This window comes from Rana temporaria, chromosome 2 (assembly GCF_905171775.1).
Source record: "Rana temporaria chromosome 2, aRanTem1.1, whole genome shotgun sequence".
In the NCBI taxonomy this organism is placed as follows: domain Eukaryota; kingdom Metazoa; phylum Chordata; class Amphibia; order Anura; family Ranidae; genus Rana; species Rana temporaria.
Window position 1 is genome coordinate 332,020,079 of NC_053490.1, and position 17,489 is coordinate 332,037,567.

General features: G+C 41.0%; 1 protein-coding gene across 1 annotated transcript in view; it reads left to right on the forward strand.

The window, feature by feature from the left end:
* KCND3 (potassium voltage-gated channel subfamily D member 3) overlaps window positions 1–17,489 on the forward strand; it is a 678,805-nt gene that overhangs the window by 216,067 nt on the left and 445,249 nt on the right. The window lies entirely within an intron of this gene.

Genomic DNA, 17,489 nt, shown 5'->3' on the forward strand with positions numbered 1-17,489 from the left:
TATCCACAGTCGAAGGTTGGACGAGGGCACAGAGCATCTGCCCCGGCCAAAGCCATCCCTGAAAGGAATAAGGCTCATAAAATTATCAAAGTTATGTAAATCTAAAAAGAAAAAACTGTGACATAGTAGAACTTGTTGAACGAGGGCAGCCGAGGCCCCTGAATCAGGACTAGAATTAATTCAAACCCGGCAACATGTAATTCTAGAACAGTATCATATTGCAAAATTTTGCGTCTATGTTCAAAGACCCTGAGTCAATGATACCTAACGTAAGGTTCTGAGAGGGCCAAAAATAAGTGTAGATGTTGTCAAAAAATACCTAAAAATACCAAAAGAGTATTTATCTCAGATTTTCTCACCTAACTGGAACAAACATGAACTTAAATATGTAGCATAGTAGCACTGAAAAGTTAAAAAAAAAAAAAAAAAAAAAAAAAAAAAAAAAAACACCGGTAATGATAAGACTTGCAAAAGTCGATCCTGAGGAGGAGCAAAAGTGAACGAAATTGGATAAACATGTTTAGGTCCAAGTAGACCAGAGAGTCCCCAATGATGTTGGGAAATCCCGACGGAGAAGCCCCCATTAGGGACATCTCAGGAAACCTTTAGGAGGAAAGCAGGAGTGTTGACATGAGAAAGTCAAGTTGCGGCTGATTCTTTAATGCGTCTGCTTTTGTTGGATTTCCAAGGCGGCGAAATAGGGCTAGTGGGAGTAGGCCTTTTGGAGGATCCTGTCTGTGGGGTGGAAGTGTCCATTGCTGGATCCAACGAAATGAGCTTCAGGGACAGTAGGATCTTTTCTCCCTCAGCTAGGGATGAGAAGGAGTGATTTTTTCCATTAAATGAAAATTTCAGGGCAAATGGAAAGGCCCACCAGTACCGAATTTCCTTTTGAGACAGAACCAATAGTAGGGGCTTTAGGGACCTGCGCCTCTGGATGGTTAGGGGGGATATATCTGCGAAAATTTGAATGTTGCTTCCTTGAAACAAAATGGAAGGATGTTGACGTGAGGCTTTCATTACTTCCTCTTTCACTGAATAGTAATGTGGTTTTACTACAATGTCTCTGGGTGAGCCGTCCTTCCTGAGAGGGCCTAAGGATCTGTGAGCCCTGTCCAGTTCTAATTTATGACCATTAATTGATGGCAAAAGGTGTTTTAAAAGGTCTTGAACTGCTGTGGGAACGTCCAAAATGGATTCAGGGAGCCCCCTGACCCTAAAATTCTCTCTTCTCGAACGATTTTCGAGGTCATCAATTCTATTCAAAGCAGTGTCAAGTTGTTCTTGTAAAGATTGTATATGGTCAGTGTTCTGGTTAGCCCTGGAGACTGTGATATCCAATTTTTGCTCTATCACCTCCATTCTGGAACCAAGGTTCTGGAAATCGGATCTAATATCATTAGTTATCTTATTAGCAGTAGTGGCTAGGCCCCTTTCTAGCAATTCAGATAATTTTAAGAAGAGTTCCCCTGCGTTTTGAGGCATGATGGGTTCCTGGCTGCCTGAGGAGAAAATGGCGCCTGAGGGGGAGAGAGCGGCTCCCATATGAGTAATATGAGGGACAGAGTGCTGCTGTGATGGGTTCCCTTTATGAGGCTCTGAGGTAGTAGGTGAGAGGGACAAGAGGATAGGAGCTCCCTGTGCAGCCATTTCAGCATAGGAGACCGGGTTCTGGGATACAGCCTGTCTGCCTTCCTTCCTTCCCTCAGCGTTAACTTCTATTACCTGAGGTGCGGTCGCCATTTTGGATTCGACCGCCACCTCCGTCGGCGTAGAGCTTGTCCTCTGGTCCCGCCGGACCGAGCTGTTGTCCATGGGCTCTCAGCCCTGAGCTTCCCCGAGGTGTACAGCCAAAAGTTTCGGCTGCCGGCTGCCCTCGTCCGAGGCTAGGACGGCGGAATGGCCGGGGCAGTGCGGAGCTCCGAGCTAAAGCCGCCATCACGGGAGCCTCCGCGCCCGGTTAGGCTTTCTGTACAAGTGTTGACAAGGTCAGTTTAAATATTGTGTTTAGCAATATTGCATTCCATGCATTTTTACTGTATTCCAGGTATTCAGAAGCAAAATTATTATCTATACTGCAAAGCATGGGCACTGAAGTCTTAAATACGTACCAAAAAATATGTATATTCACATTATAAACAATGACATTTAATTACAGCTCCAATTCATATAAACTACGGTGATATTATTACGCATGTAGAGATTGTATATAAATATTTAACAAAAATGATGCTAATGATTTTTAATTAGGTTGACAGAAGAAAATTACATTTTGAGTTATACAACGCAGTGTCATAGTATTATTTGGAAGTGTAATTTAAGTGAAATTACAGTTGCATTCCTTTATTAATACATCAATTATTCATTCTAGTTTAGATATTTTTTCTTTTAGTTATTTTAATATAGAAATGTGCATTTTCCAAATGTATCCTAATTACAGCATTATTATGTATATAATACTTTCCTCCATTAACTTCTCAGTGGGGTCACGCTGAAAACAAACCCAATCTTGTATAGACAGTCCTGGTTATTGGGATTTATTCATTCTAGTGAAGGGGCTGCCATACCATGGGAATTGACAGGACAACAAATGATCCTTCAGATGATGCTTACAAGCTCACATTCAATACTTTGTAGTATTATATTAACCTCTTCCTGAAAACGACCTTGTGTAGCAAGTGCGGTAGTTTCCAAGGACTGTATCTCTTGCTACAAGATAATTTAAAAAAAAATCATGTATAATTGAGCTGACCAGTCAGTATAAAGTGTATCTTCTGGCAGAGAAAAGGGGCTAATTGATGCAGGTCTGTATTTACAATAAAAATTACATTTCAGGGTGTTTTAATAAATACTTGAATTTGGCTTGTTAGCAGTCCCTGAACTGCAGCACTCAAAGAAACAAAAGGAAAAAAAGCACATTTTGGCAATCAGGTGTGCAATGCCCTGTACACACGATCGGAATTTTCCGATAGGATAAAATCCGATGGAATTTTCCGTCGGAATTACGTTAAAAGCTGTCTTGCATACATATTGTCGGACCAAATCACGGCCGTCCAAAACGCGGTGACGTAAAACACTACGACGAGTGGAAAAAAAATTTCAATGCTTCTGAGCATGCGTCGACTTAATTCTAAGCATGCATGTTTTTTTTCTCCGTCAGAGTTCCACACAGATGATCGGAATTTCCAATAGGATTTTTTTTCATCAGAATAAATAAAACATGTTCTATTTCTAAACTCCGATGGAAAAAAGTCCGATGGGTCCCACACACGGTCGGAATATCCGATGAAAAAATTCCGTCTGACTTTTTTCATTGGAAATTCTGATCGTGTGTACAAGGCATTACAGTGCAAGGAGCATGCTGTAGTAGAATAGAGCATAGAGATATAGAGATGAGCTGCTTCTCTTTTCATTGTCCAGTCGTAGGGTGGGGTGAAGAACAGATCTGCAGCAGACAAAAATCTGATCTTTTCCTCTGTAAGCCACTTAAGCCCCAAAAGATTTGCCCCCTTAATAACCAGGCCATTTTTTGCGATACGGCACTGCGTTGCTTTAACTGACAATTGCACGGTCGTGCGACAATGTACCCAAACAAAATTGACATCCCTTTTTCCCCCACAAATAGACCTTTCTTTTGGTGGTATTTGATTACCTCTGTGTTTTTTTTACGTTATAAAAGAGCGACAATTTAGAAAAAAAACTATATTTTTTACCTTTTGCTATAATAAATAACCCCCAAAAAATGTAAAAAAAATGTCTCCCTCAGTTTAGGCTGATATGTATTCTTCTACGTATTTTTTGTCCAAAAAATTACAATAAGTGTACCGTATATTGATTGGTTTGTGCAAAAGTTATAGCGTCTTCAAAATAGGGGATAGATTTATGACATTTTTTTTATACTAGTAATGGTGGTGACCTGCGATTTTTATCATGACTACGATTGACACATTTTTGGGACCACTGACATTTATACAGCGATCAGAGCTATAAATAGCCACTGATTACTGTATAAATGTCACTGGCAGGGAATGGGTTAACCCTAGGGGGCAATCAAGGGGTTAGATGTGTGTCCTAGGGAGTGTTTCTAACTGTAGGGGGATGGGACTGCCTGGTGGAGGAGACCGATCATTGTTCCTAATCAGTAGGAACAACAGATCAGTCCCCTCGCCCCTGACAAAATGGAGATTGGTCTGTTTACATTGACAGATCTCCGTTCTGTCCTTCTCAAGAGCGATCGCAGCTGCCTGGCAGACATTGTGGCCACCGGGCACGTGCATCGACTCCGTCATCGCGACGTCGTCACAAGCTCTTTTGTGTTTTAGTGGCCGACGTACAGCTACGATGGCTCTCAGGCCTCGTACACACGACCGAGTTTCTCGGCAAAAACCAACAAGAAACTTGCTGTTTTTTTTTTTTTTTTGCCGAGGAAACCGGTCGTGTGTACATTTTTCTTTGAGGAAACTGTCGAGAAACTCGTCGAGCCAAAAAGAGAGCATGTTCTCTTTTTCCTCGACGGGAATGGAGAAAATTGGCTCGCCGAGTTCCTCGACAGCCTAACAAGGAACTCGATGAGCAAAACGATGTGTTTCGCCCATCGAGTTCCTCGGTCGTGTGTACGAGGCCTCACAGAGCAGCCAGCCTGCCACAGTATAACTGCGGTGGCTGGTCCTCAAGTAGTTAAAGCAGAGTACCACCCAAAAGTGGAACTTCTGCTTAAACCACTCCTTGCCCCCTTACATGCCACATTTGGCATGTCATTTTTTTGGAGTGGAGTGGGACTTCCTGTCCCACTTCCTCCTTCCGCCCAGGGACCGCTCAGGCGATATGTCATATTGCCTACGGCGGCCCCTCCCTGTAGGCGATCCCCTGGGACACGTGACAAGTCCCAGGCAATCGTCTGACCACTCACAAAATGCAGCGCCGCTTGCACATGCGCAGTGAGTGCCCGGCCGTGAAGCTGAAAGCTGTCACGGCTGGGTGTCCACACTAGGAGGAGCGTAGCTCCGTGCCGCGCGTCACTGGACCGTGGAGCAGGTGAGTGTCTGTTTATTAAAAGCCAGCAGCTACATTTTTGGTAGCTGCTGACTTTTAATAAACATAAACATAAAAAAAGCCTGGAACTCCCCTTTAAGCATGGCAGAGCTGTGTTAAGCCGTGTACACATGGGCCAAATGTTTAAAGGTCCAGAAGAAACCGGCCAACATTTGAGCAGTGTGCACGGCAGCCAGTCCAAAAGAAACCGGCCGTTCGGGTGCTGAAAAAGGGTCATGACTGAAAAAGGTCTGCAAACTGGCTCTCAATCACTGCTGGGTTGAATGAAAGAAAAATAGTAGTGTGTACAAGGCTTAAATCTCAGACAGAGAATTCTTTAGACAGAAGTACAAATCCTTTGGCATGTGTATTTAGCTGGGCTTCAGCTTTTTGCTTCCATGTTGTTCTTTGGGCAAATCATTTGAGGACTAGCTAGTTTAGCCTTGAACAACAGTTTGAGTGACCCATGATAGCAAAATACTTCTATGTTTGCAGTAACAGGTAATTATGGAAAATAATAGAGAGATAACAGAGACAGTGAATTGTTACATTCTTGTTCTTGACAGCTGATTTGACACTTATTACCTAATAATAAATGTTTTTTTTTGTTTGTTTTGTTTAGAAATGCAGCACACAGTGTTTTGAGCACAAAGAAGCTGTTAATACAATGATAAGAAGTGATGACATTGTCACACACAAAATCACTTTGCACAGTTTGTGATACAGAAAAGGCAAATAATGAGAAATAGCAAGGTGTAGTAGGGGCACAGCATGCAGACGATCACGTACTTCCAGCAGAGAGCTGACCTCTTACCATCACTGTGGGCATTAGTACAGCTGTCAGGAGACATCAGTAAAAACGGAAAAGGAGCAGGACAAGTGACAAGCTGGAAGCCAAAAACAGACAGGGATGGCACCGCTGACAGCGCAACGTGGCACATGAAGCCCTGCTAATCCTATGATCTGTCCCTATGCCAGGTCATAGCTGCTCTAAGGAACACTTGAAGATTTAATTTAATACATGTGTATACAGTATGTACATTTATACATATAAGTATATATATATATATATATATATATATATATATATATATATATATATATATATATAATAGCTATTTATCTATACACACAACCACCCACACATGTTTTAGATAAATATGAGAAACACAACAGAACATATATGTATATATATATGTATATATATATATATATATATATATATATATATATATATATATATATATATATATATATATATATATACTAAAAGCTCAAACAAAACTTCAATCATTATTAACCACTTCAGCCCCAGAAAAAACTACCTCCTTCCTGACCAGAGCACTTTTTGTGATTCGGCACTGCATCGCTTTATTTCGTTTTCATTATCAAAATTTTGTATTCGTTTTTTAACATTTCCATTTAAATCCACATTATGCCACCTATCAAAACAGTGAAATAGTAAAAACATCCTTATCAATATACTACGTCGCTTTAACTGACAATTGCGCGGCCCTGCAATGTTGCACCCAAGCAAAATTGATGTCCTTTTTTTCCACAAATGGAGCTTTCTTTTTGTGGTATTTGATCACCTCTGCGTTTTTTATTTTTTGCGCTATAAACAAAAAAAGAGCGACAATTTTGAAAAAAAAGCAATATTTTTTACTTTTTGCTATAATAAATATCCCCAAAAAATATATATATAAAAAAAACAAATGTCTTTCTCAGTTTAGGCCAATATGTATTCTTCTACATATTTTCGGTAAAAAAATATGCAATAAGCGTATATTGATTGGTTTGCGCAAAAGTTATAAAGTCTACAAAATAGGGGATAGTTTTATGGCATTTTTAGTATTAGTATTTTTTTAGTAGTAATGGCGGCGATCAGTGATTTTTATCATGACTGCGACATTATGGCGGACACATCGGACACTTTTGACACTATTTTGGGACCATTGTCATTTATACAGCGATCAGTGCTATAAAAATGCACTGATTACTGTGTAAATGACACTGGCAGGGAAGGGGTTAAACACTAGGGGGTGATGAAGGGGTAAAGTGTGTCCTAGGGAGTGACTGTAGGGGGGATGGGCTACAAGTCACACGACAGTGATCACTGCTTCTTATGACAGGTGAGCAGTAAATCACTGTCCTGTAATTAGGCAGAACAGGGAAATGCCTTGTTTACATAGGCATCTCCCCGTTCTGCAGCTCTGTGACACGATCGCAGGCATGATTGTGTTTTCTTTGTAAAGTGGATTTCCACCACATTTAGGGAGCTGAGTGAAAATGACCCCGCAAAGTGTTAATTAATTTGCAAAGTGAAAAGCTTAGTTGCCTTTAGTATTGTGAGTAGGAATGAGCTTTATGTTCGAGTCAAACATGCTAATTTTAAAGGTTAATATGCAAGTTATTGTCGTAAAAATAATGCCTTCTGTTTTTAATTTTGGTGCGGGGTCCTTCAGGTCTGGTATGGATTTTTGGGGGGGAACCCACGCCATTTAAAAACATTTTTTTTTTAATTGTGGTTCAGGGTTTCCCTTAATATTCATACCAGACTCAAAGGGCCTGGTAATGGAGTAAGGGGGAACCCATGTTGTTGTTTTTCAATGACTTTGATCTGTATTGCCAGGACCCGACAATTCATGAATAGCCACAAGTACTTTTCCTTTAGAAATTTCATTTTGTGCAGGGACTTTTTTAAGCATGGCAAACATGCACTACTTTACAGGAATACTATAGACACCCCCCTAGGTATGAAATTTAAAGGAATATTTCACTTTTATTGTTTCACTTTAAGCATTATTAAAATCACTGCTCCTGAAAAAACGGCCGCTTTTAAAAAGTTTTTTTGCATTGATACATGTCCCCTGAGGCAGGACCCAGGTCCCCAAACACATTTTATGACAATAACTTGCATATTAGCCTTTAAAATTAGCACTTTTGATTTTTTTATGTTCATGTCCCATAGACTTTAACGGTGTTCGCGTGTTCGAACTAATTTTTTGCCTGTTCGCATGTTCTGCTGTGAACCGAACTGAGGGGTGTTTGGCTTATCCATACTTACCAGGGCAAAAAGCTATGTATGGTATATAACAGGTGTTCCTTTTTCTGGCGCAAAGCCTGCAAAGTTTTTTGCCAAATGTTTTTTGCCAAATGTCATATTTACAGATCCTGGGGTTTCGCCACGAACCCATGGTAATCACAAACCTAAACCTCACTAGTAACATTAAACAAAATGCTCCTTGACATATTTTGGATTTGTGTCACCCAAAACAGTAAATGTTCCTAATCTTGTTTAGCTATTAGGACACCTACAGTGTCAAACTGACAATTATAAAAACTTTTTGAATGTGCTTTTTATTAAAGAAAATGTTCATATTATTATATAAACTGACTTCTGACTGATTGCAACATTTTGAATGCTATTGCCTACAGTCCACTAAAAAAGCATCTGCTACCAGCAACATTGATTTGGGGCATTTGCTGCTATACAGCAATCTACAGTATACCCACCCTCATAACATTTTCTTATGTGAAACAGCAGTGCAACATGTACTAATAATTTACAAAATGCTGTAACCAATAACATCTAATTAATTAATTTCTGTTACCAGTACACTTTGAATATTTTTCTTTGCCTAAATGAATAATATATAAACCATTATAGTCTACTAAAAATCCTATAGGACATCTGTCTTTAAATTCTACTGTTAGTAATATAATACAGATTCCTTATGCTTCACCTACAACTATATTTTAAATGTTCTATTTAAATAGTCATACAGGTAAGATAACATAAAATAACAGGAAATCCAACAGTATAACATGTTACTGCCATTCACAAAGCATTAAAGCGGGAGTTCACCCTAAAAAAAAATTAGATTCATGCTCATTTTGTCAAGGGGAATCGGGTAGTTATTTTAAAAACGAAGCAGTACTTACCGTTTTAGAGAGCGATTTTCTCCGCCGCTTCTGGGTATGGTCTTCGGGACTGGGCGTCCCTTCTTGATTGACAGTCTTCCGACAGTCGCATCTATCGCGTCACGAGTAGCCGAAAGAAGCCGAACGTCGGTGCAGCTCTATACGGCGCCTGCGCACCGACGTTCGGCTACTTCCGGAAAATCGTGACGCGATAGATGCGACCGTCGGAAGCCTGTCGGAAGACTGTCAATCAAGAAGGAACACCCAGTCCCGCAGCCCATACCCAGAAGCGGCGGAGAAGATGTATCTCTAAAACAGTAAGTATGGCTTTGATTTTAAAAAAAACTACTCGATTCCCCTTGACAAAATGAGCATGAATCTAATCTTAAAAATTGTAATTTCCGGGTGAACCTCCACTTTAAAGTGTGTTTTCTTCTCATTTTTACTTCCTTTATTTATTTGTGTGCAGTAAATCTACTTAGACAAAGCTTAGATGAACTTAGTCAAATAACACTCTCTGTGTTTTGGTGATTGCAAATCAGTTTCTAATATCTTTTTAGATAATTCTGCAAATATAAAACAAACAGTTTAGTATTCTGGAAAATATAATTACATAATGAGAGCTGAATTAGCACTCAAGTAAATACTTCAAATTCTGTGAAGAATAGTGGTAACATCATTATACTGTACGCAGAGCTTCACTTGAGCTGGCTATACTGTAAGCAAGTAATGGTTGTCAGAAATTCCAAATGATGACATAGCTTTCTTATGAAAGGTCTTTCCTTGCACACTTTTTTTCAGTTGGATGGGTACATTTATGGAGTAGCATTTTTTGAAAGATGCACTGTGATAAACTTTTTTCTACAAAGCTTGCAGTTTTTTTTATACACATATGATCATTTGCCAATTTCATTTTGATTGGCTTAATAGGGCTTTAAATAGCTAATGATTTTGGAGGCAATAAGTAACTTTAGTAACACCTTTCTCCCCTCCCATTTAATTTTTTTAATTACTCATCTTTCTCATGACCGTTTGTTGATTTGGAGGGTTCCCGCGGATAGTTTACAGTCCTTCCTGCTTTATATTAATGATAATGATTTACATGTATTGTTCACTTGTCTGTGGGATAAAGTGACTATTAATTATTTAGATATCATTGTATCGGTAGATTTGACCGCTGGAGCCTTCCATACCTCTACTTTTTACAAGTTCAGGCAACTCCTTTTTAGGAGCAAATAGTTGTCATCCTAACCATACAACCAGTTCTATTTGATGGTATAATTTGTCAGAGCCCTCTCCAACTGTTTTTCTGTTGGTCTGTTTGAAAAGGAAGTTAAAAGGCAAAGGGTACCCCAATGAACTTATTGGTCAAATGAGCACCATTAAGAGCAGAACTCATTGAACTTAATTACACCTATAATAAAATAAAAATACCTCACAGGACACCAAAGGTACACCTATTTTTGTAACTAAATATTCAAAGGAATACAATAGCATAAACAGTATTATTAAATGACCTGTCCTATCTTTTATGCAGAACCACAGTTTTACAAAATAATATGTGAAAAGTGTAGTGTGCATTTGTATCCACCCCCCCCCCCTCGATACTTTGTAGAACCACCTTTCCCTGAAATTACAGCTGCAAGTCTTTTTGGGTTTGTCTCTACCAGCTTTGCACATCTAGAGAGTGACATGTTTGCCCATTCTTCTTTGAAAAATAGCTTAAGCTCAGTCAGATTGGATAGAGAGCGTCTGTGAACAGCAATTTTCAAGTCTTGCCACAGATTCTCAATTGGATTTAGGTCTGGACTTTTACTGTGCCATTCTAACACATTAATATGCTTTGATCTAAACCATTCCATTGTAGCTTCTGGCTGTATGTTTAGGGTCGTGACCTGCTGAAAGGTGAACCTCTGCCCCGTCTCAAGTCTTTTGTGGATTCTAACAGGTTTCTTCTAAGAGTGCCCTTTATTTGGCTCCATCCACCTTACCATCAACTCTGACCAGCTTCCCTGTCCTTGCTGAAGAAAAACATCCCCACAACATGATGCTGCCACCACTTTGTGTGTTCATGGTGATATGCAGCGTTAGTTTTCCGCCACACATAGGCCCGAATTCACATACCTTGGCACATAGTTATGCCGGCGTAGCATATCGAATATACGCTATGCCGACGTAGCGCAGAGCGGCTAGCACAGTATTCACAAAGCACTTGCTCCCTAATCTACACTGGGTTCCCTCTGCGTAACTCGTCGTAAGTGGCAGTGGGCGTGAGCCATGCTAATGAGGCGTGACCCCATGTAAATGATGGTGCCGAGCGCCATCAAGATACGAATAACAAATGGCGCATGCGCCGTCCCATGGGCGCTTCCCAGTGCGCATGCTCAGAATCACGTCGAAACAACTGCCTAAGTTACGTCTAATCACTGTCTATGACTTGCCCTATTCACGTACCAAGTAAACAACGTAAAAAAACTACGGCTGTGTTCCCTGGTGCAGCCATTTGCATTGATGCTGCTGACTTACACCTGCTTTATGAGGCTTAAGTTTACGCCAGACGTACGACTTACGTAAACCACGTATATTATTGCGCCGGGCGCAAGTACGTTCGTGAATCGGCGTATCTCACTCATTTGCATATTGGAATCGTAAATCAATGGGAGCGCCCCTTGCGGCCAGCGTAAATATGCGCCCACGATACGACGGTGTAGGAAACTTACGTCGGTCGGAAGAAGCCTATTTTCAGGCGTATGTTGCTTTCAGAGTCAGGCGCATAGATACGATGGCGCATATGTGCACTTACACGGCGTATCTCGAGATACGTCTGCGTAAGTGCTACGTGAATCCGGGCCCTAGTGTTTTGCTTTTAGGCCAAAAAGTTAAAATTTGGTCTCCTCTGACTTGAGCACCTTCTTCCACATGTATGTTGTGTCCCCCACATGGCTTTTCACAAACTTCAAATGGGACTTCTTATGGCTTTTTTTCAACAATGGCTTTCTTTTAGCCACTCTTCCATAAAGGGCAGATTTGTGGAGTGCAAAACTAATAGTTGTCCTGTGGACAGATTCTCCCACCTGAGCTGTGGATCTCTGCAGATCCTCCAGAGTTACCATGGACCTCTTGGCTGCTTCTCTGATTAATGCTCTCCTTGCCCAGCCTGTCAGTTTAGGTGGACGGCCATGTCTTGGTAGGTTTCCAGTTGTGCCATACTCTTTCTATTTTCGGATGATGGATTGAACAGTGCTCTGTGAGATGTTCAAAGCTTGGGGTATTTTTTACAACCTAACCTGCTTTAAACTTCTCCACAACTTTATCCCTGGGCTGCCTGGTGTGTTCCATGGCTTTTGTGATGCTGTTTAATCACTAAGGTTCTCTAACAAACCACTGAGTGCTTCACAGAACAGCTGTATTTATACTGAGATTAAATTACACACAGGTGGACTATTTATTAATTAGGCGATTTCTGAAGACAACTGGTTTCACTAGATTTTAGTTAGGGGTATCAGAGTAAAGGGGACTAAATACAAATGCAAGCCACACTTTTCAGATATTTATTTGTAAAAAAAATTGAAAATGATTTAGAATTTTTCTTCCATTTCACAATTATGTGCCACTTTGTGTTGGTCGATCACATAAATAAATAAAATACATTTATGTTTTTGGTTGTAACCTGACAAAATGTGGAAAATTCCAAGGGGTATGAATACTTATTTAAGGCACTGTATATTTGTATATGATTTTGGATATCTGAGTAGTTTGTGTACATTTTGGTGATGGGGTGAAGAAATCATAAAAGAAGATGTATGTTTTTTTTTTTTTCTTTTTTGTGAAGCTTGGACAGAGATTTCTGTTCAACACCCCACAAAAAGCTTTATTATGGTGGTCTTACAATGCAAAGATGTCTGCTTGAGGCGCAAGGAATTACAAAAAGGGTTGAAACAATTATTGGTGGAGACTCAGGATTCTAACACTTTGCTTGACACAATGTACAGCTGGCAAGACCAAAGCAAAATGGATGTAGACATTAAAAATAAATCGGAAGATGTTAATAAATTAAATATGAATTGTTATTACAGAGTAAGGACCCAAAGGAAAATATGGTAAAGTCTGAATCTTCACTGTGTGATGCAAGTCAGAGTACAGCTAGTGGCAGTTAGGAAAGCCGTGTACACACTATACGTTTTTTTTCCATTCAGCCCATTTGGCGTTCTATTGTGTTGTGCAGGCCAGGTACCTCCACCCCAAACTAGCTCATCCATGTCTTTATAGACCTTGTATTGTGCACTGGTGCACAGTCATGTTGGAACAGGAAGGAGCCATCCCCAAACTGTTTCTACAAATCTGGGAGCATACAAATTGTCCAAAATGTCTTGGTATGTTGACGACTTAAGAATTCTGGGCCAGATTCACGAATAATTGCGGCCGTGTAACGTAACCCATTTACGTTACACCGCCGCAAGTTTTCAGTGTAAGTGCCTGATCCTCAAAGCACTTACCTGGAAACTTGCGGCGGTGTAACGTAAAGTCGTCCGGCGCAAGCCCGTCCAATTCAAATGGGGCGGGCACCATTTAAATTAGGCGTGCTCCCGTGCCATACGTTCTGCGCATGCTCCGTTCGCAATTTTCCCGACGTGCTTTGTGCGAACTTACGGCAGCCCGACGTGTTTGTGAATCGCGACGCACGTAACGTACTTACGCCGGGAAAAAAAAAATTCAAAAGCGACGCGGGAACGACGGGCATACTTTAACATGGTGGAGTCATTTTACACCATGTTAATAGCACACCTAACTTTGCGACGGGAAAAAAAGACTTTGCCGACGTAACGACGGGAAAAACCTTTGTGGATCGCCGTAAATCCTCATTTGCATAACCGACGCTGGAATACGACGCAAACTCCCCCCAGTGGCGGCCGAAGTATTGCATCCTAAGATCCGACGGTGTAAGTCAATTACACCTGTCGGATCTTAGGGCTATCTATGCGGAACTGATTCTATGAATCAGCCGCATAGATACGACAAGAGATACGACGGTGTATCAGGAGATACACCGTCGTATCTGTTCTGTGAATCTAGCACTCTCTTCACTGGAACTAAGAGGCCAAGCCCAACCCCTGAAAAATAATCCTACACCATAATCCCCCCATCACCAAATGAGTCTGGACCTCAACCCGATAGAACACCTTTGGGATGAATTAGAGCGGAGACTGTAAGCCAGGCCTTCTCGTCCACATCAGTGTCTAACCTCACAAAAATTCCCATAGACTCACTCCTAAACCTTGTGGACAGCCATTCCAGAAGAGTTGAAGCTGTTATAGCTGCAAAGGGTCAACTCAATATTGAACCCTGTGGACTAAGACCGTTTATGTGCACCTTATGGAAGGTGTCACAATGCTTTTGGTAATATAGTGTGTGTGTGTGTGTGTGTATATATATATATATATATATAGTGAAATAGAGTCTTATTGCGCTACTGCGAGTAGTGGAACGTGTACCCCTAGATGGGGCAAATATCAAGACCTAGAGCAGCTATATCTAGACGGTGCACAAAAACCATATAAGTGAAATAAAGTATAAAGTGATAAGCGCTAAAAGCGAAAAAGGTATCAAAAAACAAAAATAAATATATATAAATATATAAGTGTACACAAAAGACTAGAGTATCAATGCACAGAGTGATCTGTGATGGATGGGTGAGTGCTATAACCAACACTTGCACAGAAATTCTGACCAATTCCTGTAAGAAAGCAGCAACCTAATCCTCAGTGGTGCATAAAAATATAAAAATATAAATGTGAACATATAAAATGTGTGGTGACAGTCTATAGTTCCAAGGGATCATTAGAGGGATGTTGGTCTTGAATGGATCACCATATATGTCATAGATGGCTGAGAGTCCATACAGATGCTCTGATGGGATAAATGATGGTGATAGATCTTCTACATGTGGTGTCACACTCCAACTTTAGTTACACATTGCCCTTACCTTTATCCAGATGTAAAACAGCATCAAGGACAAGTGTTCTCCGTCGGATTAGCCTCACCGATCCCGCTGTTATCTTCAGTAGATGTTCTGTCCTCGGGGAGGAGGGGGGGTGGGTGGACTTCAGGCCTGTTATTCTCAAATGAGAAGGAGGAATGACACCGCAATCGTGAAGTATGCTCCGGTAAATGGATACGATTTATTGGGTAAAAAGTGTAGTACAGGTTTAAAATTCAGCGCTCGAACATCGAGCGTGACGCGGCAGTCAGCTGGCTTGTTTCCGCTGGCCTCCGGTTGGTTGCCTGTATCACGTGGTCGCTATTGTCCTACGTCGTTGCGTCACCGTCACGTGACTTCTTCAGGGATGCCGATTGGCTGTTAGGCCCGACCTTTTATTACAGGGGACCGGAAGTAAACAAAGCGCCAAACAAAGCGCCATTTTCTTGAAGTCCTATTCTATTGGACTTACATATATATATATGTCACATTTACACAATGATTGGAGCCAAGCTTTGAACTTGTATGTATATGTATCAAACTCACTCAGAATTAGTGGCAGAACACACTGATTGTTTTGTCAATAACATAACAGATATGCGTAGCGTATGTCATACAACATTTGTTTTCAAATTGAAATACTATCTACGAAATACACTCTGAACATAGGAAAAAAAAAGTATAAATTCAACATGCATCTGATACTAAGGACATGCTTCATGTGTGGCATGCAGCTTGGATCGCTTGTAAACTGCCTCCACTTTTCAAAACAATGTTCTGACGGTCTGTTCATCCACGCCTTGGAGTCTTTCAGAGATGTATCATGTGTACTGTAATTAAACTAGGACAAGGTTTCCATTAATATACCCTCCCACATGCTTCTAATTACCTGATAATTAGAAGGAGGTTCAGCATGTTTACTGTAGATGAAACAGCATAAACGGTATCATGGAAGATTAACAGTTATGGAGGAGGAAGGTTTATTTAGTCATTCCTGGAGGGGAAAAAAACATTAATAAACTGAACAGCCTGTATGATAAACAAGCTCCACTATATATTAAAGGGGTTGTAAAGGTTTGTTTTTTATTTTCTAAATAGTTTACTTTAAGCTAGTGCATTGTTGGTTCACTTACCTTTTCCTACCATTTCCCTTCTAAATGATTTTTTTTTCTTTGTTTTCTTTGTCTGAATTTCTCACTTCCTGTTCCTCCTCAGTAAGCTGTTCTGGCTGACTAACCACCGCTCGGATGATGGTGGCAAGTTTACTGAGGAGAAACAGGAAGTGAGAAATTCAAACAAAGAAAAAAAACATTTAGAAGGGAAATCGAAGGAAAAGGTAAGTGAACCAATAATGCACTAGCTTAAAGGAACCTATTTAGAAAATAAAAGACAAACCTTTACAACCCCTTTAATGTTTATACTCAAACATTTTTTTTTTAGTTTTGGATAGAATGTGAAAAAAGTTAGAAACTCTAATTGGTTTTATTAACAACTGGGGCTTTGTTGGAGAGTTTATCCCCTAGTTTCTGTTCTGTAAACATCCTTTTATTAGACAGAAAGTGAGGGGAAATCTAAAAACAGGGAAACCAAGAGTAATAACAAGTTGGCAGTAGTTATAGCATTCCCCTACTTAACCTAAAAACAATAGTTTTGCTTATTTCTGGTTTGTCCTTCTTCACTCTATCCAAATAAAAAATAGATATACTTTAGGCCAACCATACAAGGCAGTATTAAATGATTGCCACTGTGCCATCAATTGTCGCCACTGTGCCATCAATTGTCACTATTGTGCCCATCAATTGTCACCACTGTACCATGCCAATTGCAGCCACTGTGCCATGCCATCAATTGTTACCACTGTGCCCACACCAATTGTCGCCACGGTGCCCACATCAATTGTCACCACTGTGCCCACATCAATTTTCCCCACTGTGCCCACATCAATTTTCCCCACTGTGCCCACATCAATTGTCCCCACTGTGCCCACATCAATTGTCCCCACTGTGCCCACATCAATTGTCCCCACTGTGCCCACATCAATTGTCCCCACTGTGCCCACATCAATTGTAGCCACTGTGCCCACAGCAATTGTGCCCACGCCACTGTGCCCTGTAAAATGCTGCCAGTCAGATTGCCCCCACCAGGGCTGTCTTAATAGCATCATGGGCCCCTGGGCAAAGTAATTCTCTGGGGCCCCTACAATGGAGACAGTGCCGGTAAACCCCTCTACACCCCAGATACCCCCCAGCACTCTGAGCCCTCTACACCCCTGATATCCTCCAGCACTCTGACCCCTCTACACCCCAGATATCCCCCCAACACTTTGACCCATCTACACCCCAGATATGCCCACGGCACTCTGACCTCTCTACATCCCAGATATCCCCCCAGCACTCTGACCCCTCTACACCCCAGATGTCCCCCCAGCACTGTAACCATATACCATAAGATACCCCTTGAATTGTGACCCTACATCCCTGATAACCCCTACACTGTGGCCTCTCTACATCCCTTCCATAGAGTCCCAAGCATTCAAGCTGCATGAGGTGGGGTCAGA